Source organism: Zonotrichia leucophrys, chromosome 10 (genome assembly GCF_028769735.1).
Source record: "Zonotrichia leucophrys gambelii isolate GWCS_2022_RI chromosome 10, RI_Zleu_2.0, whole genome shotgun sequence".
Classification (NCBI taxonomy): domain Eukaryota; kingdom Metazoa; phylum Chordata; class Aves; order Passeriformes; family Passerellidae; genus Zonotrichia; species Zonotrichia leucophrys.
Window position 1 is genome coordinate 19,732,131 of NC_088180.1, and position 4,450 is coordinate 19,736,580.

Consider the following 4,450-nt stretch of genomic DNA (forward strand, 5'->3'; position numbering starts at 1 on the left):
ATCCCTGGGAAAAAAGCGGAGCAGCTCTGCTCCAAACAGCCTCTTATTTACAGTTGTGAGGGCTCAAAGAGCTGACTTCAACCTTCAAATGACAACAATTCCTCCGAGGCGAGATGCCAGGGTTGAGCAAACAATTTGTAGGGAATGTTAAGTGCAGGGGAAGCCGCGGAGCTTGTAATGAAGCCGCGGTGGTGTTTCCAATCAGGCTGAGCCCTCTGCCGAGGGATCCGACAAACCACGGCCGGGGGAGGCAGGGCTGGCCTGGAAGATGCTTTTCTGTGGCTTGTTGGACAGCCTGGCACGGCTGCTGCCTGGCACAGAGCACAGAACCTGCTGCTGCTGCTGCCGCGGCCCAGGGCGCATTCCAGGGCCCAGGTGTGCTGAGGACTGAGGAGAGGTTTTAAAATGAAATAATTCTCATGTCCTTTATGCCATTTTGAGGCACCACACGTGCACGAGGTGCGGGATGAGGGGATGGCTTCAAGCTGGAGAAGAGGAGGTTTAGATTGGACACGAGGAGGACAAAGAGAGATGAGGGTGCTCCAGGCCCAATGTCCAGTGTCACAGAATCTTTTATGAAAAATTTTTTCCTTAGGATTTTTTCCTCCTGAGAAGCTGGGAGGCCTCAGGAACAAAATGTAAACAATGGTTATCTGCTGCTGTGGAATGCAACAGGTGCATCTGTGATTGGTCTCATGTGGTTGTTTCTAATTAATGGCCAATCACGGTCAGCTGTGAGAAAGTCTGCACCACAAGCCTTTGTTATCATTCTTTCTTTTCTTTTGCTATTCTTAGCCAGCCTTCTGACGAAATCCTTTCTTCTATTCTTTTGGTATAGTTTCAATGTAATATATATCATAAAATAATAAATCAGCCTACTGAAACACGGAGTCAGATCCTCGTCTCTTCCCTCATCCTCAGACCCCTGTGAGCACGGTCACAGCCCAGCCTGGGCACTGCCAGGCTGCTCTGGGCACCCAGGGCCTGCCCACCCTGCCAGGGAACAGCTCCTTCCCCAAATCCCATCCATCGCTGCCCTCTGGCACTGGGAGCCATTCCCGTGTCCTGGCACTCAGCGCTCCACACTTTGCCCCCGGAGGCATCCAGCTGACACAGGTAAGGTGACACCTTCCCGCAGCCCCAGGAAAATCCCCGAGCAGGTTTGTAACCTCTCCTGGGCATCTCGATTTCATCGGGAGCACAGGCTCCTGCCCGAGCTGGGAGCACGGCAGATAAGCACATTCCTGGGGAGTGTTCTGGGGCAGAGCCAGAGCCCTGCCCTGATTCCTGCCTCGCTGCTCTGGCACTGGGGAAGGCAGCTGGGAGAGCTGGAGCCACAGGGCACAGAGCAGCTCCAGCAGAGCCTGCAGGCAGGAGCGGGGCAGTACAAGGCAATTAAAAGCCTCTGAAACCACTCTGGGAACGTGCAGCTTCCAGAGGCGGCTCTGCCAGCAGCTGGGATGAGCCAGATCCTCCTCCTCCTCCTCCTCACACAGCCCAGCAGGCACTGCTGCAAGAGCAGCTTTGCTAGGCCACGTCTGGCCCCCTCCAGTTTTGATCTTTCCTGGAAAACCACAGAGCCTTCCTGCCCCTTGAGCCCCTCCTGGTCCCAGAAAGGATCTGGAGACAACGGACACCTGAACACCCCAAACTGGCACAGAAATGTCACCTCAGAGGGCTGAGAGCAGAGATCAAAGCAGTTTGTGATACAGAGCCAGAGGAGATGAGCCTGGAGCCCCCATCTCAGTGTTTCATCACCTTCCTGCTGTGAGGTGTGTGATCCAGGGTGGAAGTGCTGATCAGCCAAACCCCCTGAGCCAGGTCAAACACATTCCCAAGGGCTGGCACATCAACTTTGCCCTGGCAGGCCCCGTGCCAGGGCAGTGACCTCTGTCCTCAGCCTGCTCCAGCCAGGCAGGGAGCTGCTCTGCCCCCACGGGCACTGCCCCTTCCAGCTGCTCCAGAAAGGCACCGACACATCCCGCTGGGGGCAGAGGGGTCTGAACCCAGGTGAGCCCATGGCACAGGGGAACGTGACAGTGGTCCCAAAGCAGGGCCAGAAATACCTGGAACATGGCCCCAAAACACAGCAGGAACACAGCCCCAAAACACAGTGGGAACATGGCCCCAAGGCACCGGGAACACACCTGGAACACGGCCCCAAAACACAGCAGGAACACAGCCCCAAAACACAGTGGGAATGTGGCCCCAAGGCACCGGGAACACACCTGGAACACGGCCCCAAATGCACCTGGAACAAGGAGGATTTGCAATGTCCCCCAGGGACTGAGCACAGGCTCTCCCAAGCAGCCCCAGTGCTGGGTGGGATTGGTTCAGCTGACCTTTAAAAAAAGGTAACAATGGATTAGAATGGATGAAAATACCCTTAAATCCCCCAGCAGTCAGTGAGGGCCGGGGCTCCCAAAGGCACAGGAGCGCTTTAGGAACAGATTGGTTTATTTGTTCCGTGTAATTTACCTCCAAATGTGGCCCTGGAGTCCCCATCCGTTGCACTGGAGATGCTGCAAAGGTGACTGGGGAAGGTTTTATTCCTTCCCACCATCCCATCTAACCCTGCCCTCAGGCAGTGGGACCCCAGAGTGTCCTTGCCTCTCACTGGTTGTGGATTCCCCTGTGGATGCACCCCCAGGGAATCTCCAGAGCCCTCTCCCTGCACCTTCCTCAGGTCTGTTTACATCCTCACTCAGGAGAGGAAAAAGAAAAAAGCAGACTGCCAGAACTCTTCAAAGCTGCCCAAATGATTGCATTGTTGTACCCTGCCCTTTCCAGGTGAAGCTGAAGCCCGGGAGAACCCTGTTCTGCCTCCCCACAGCCTGCTGCAAGGCTCTGCTGCCTGCCAGGGAGCTCCCTCTCATCCCAGCGAGTCCCTGCTCCAGAGCCCACTCATTTCTCTCCTTTTCCACCTTCTAGCAGGAGTGGGATGTGAGAACATCACAGCCTGGGGCTGCAGGAGACACAGGAGCAGGGGCACGGGAGTGCTGTCATTTCCTGTCAGGAGCACACACAGGAACAGCAGAGGTCCCAGCGCACCCTCCCACTCGGTGCCAGCGTGCAGGATCCAGCACAGCACCTCCAAACCCTCCAGCAGCTCGAGGGTGTCAGCCTGACGAGCTGAGATCCACGCACAGAGCTGCCTTTTATCTGATTTTTGGGGATTTGACAGCTCCATGGAGCTGCAGCTCAGGAGAGGAGATGGGGCCATTCCTCTCCAGGCATGGAAAACATGGATATCACCCCTGGGAATTCCACAGTCCATGCTGGAGCTCCTGGCTCCTGTGAAATCAGCTGTTGAAGGCCCTGCTGCACTTTAACTCTGCAGCCAAACCCTTCCCTGCAATCCCCTGATCACCCATTTCTCCTCCCAGCACCCAGAGGTGCTGCCTGGGCTGGGCTGCAGCTCTTCCCCACACCAGCAAGAGAAATAATTCCTGAATATCCAACTTCTGTCCCTCCTCCCAGCAGGAGCTGAGATCCTGCAGCACTTCTCACTTGTCCACTGGGACAGAAGTCAAAACCTTCCAAACCCCAAACTCCAGCAAGTTGTACAGTGAGACCAGGGCAACCAGAAGTGTCTCTGAACTCACTAATTCTCATCCCATCTCCCTCTGAAATTCCTCATTACATTATAAAACTGTAACTTGATGCCCTGCTGAGAATTTTTAAACCTTCTCCACTGTGTTCTTAAAGTATATAAGCAAAAGCCCCATCACTTAATGAAGTGTAAAACTAATTATTATGAAATAAAACTAGCTGTTCACCAAGTGGAAAACCAGCCCATTTTCATGTCCTATTTTCCTGTGCAATGTATTCCCTCCCCTGCTCTGCAAATGTAAAAATAAATATCCCTCCCAGCGTCGCGCTGCCTCGGAGGCTGCAGCCCACCAATGAAAACCTGCACAATTTAATGGCCCTTAAATGCTCAACATCTTTTTCTCTTCCTGTAAAATCCATCTGACCTAATGGCTGTGACAATTACGTGTATGGCCTCCCTATTAAAAGGCAATTTTCTGAGTTGGCAGAGCAACACAGGCACGAGATGACAAAAGCAGTAAACTCCAAGCTCCCAGCATTCCCAGCCATTCCCAAGGCAGCTCCTGGAGACAAAAGGCAAATTTCCCTTTGCAGAGAGCAGTTCCACGCAGAAGCCCGTGCCAGCCCCAGCTCCAGGCTCCATTACCTCGTTAATGTGGCGCTGCTGCTCCAGGGGACCCTCTGGTGGCATCTGACATTCTGGTGACCTCCCATTTCCTGCTGGCCATGGATGTGGAACCGTCCCCAGGGAGGGGACAGCGCTGTGGCTGGACTGGCTCATTCCCTGAGCCTGCAGACACCCCCATTTCCCCAGGATTTACACAGTGCACACCTATTAAAGCTCAAAACTACACTGGTATTCCTGTACCCTAAAAAGAATTGACCACTACAATACAAA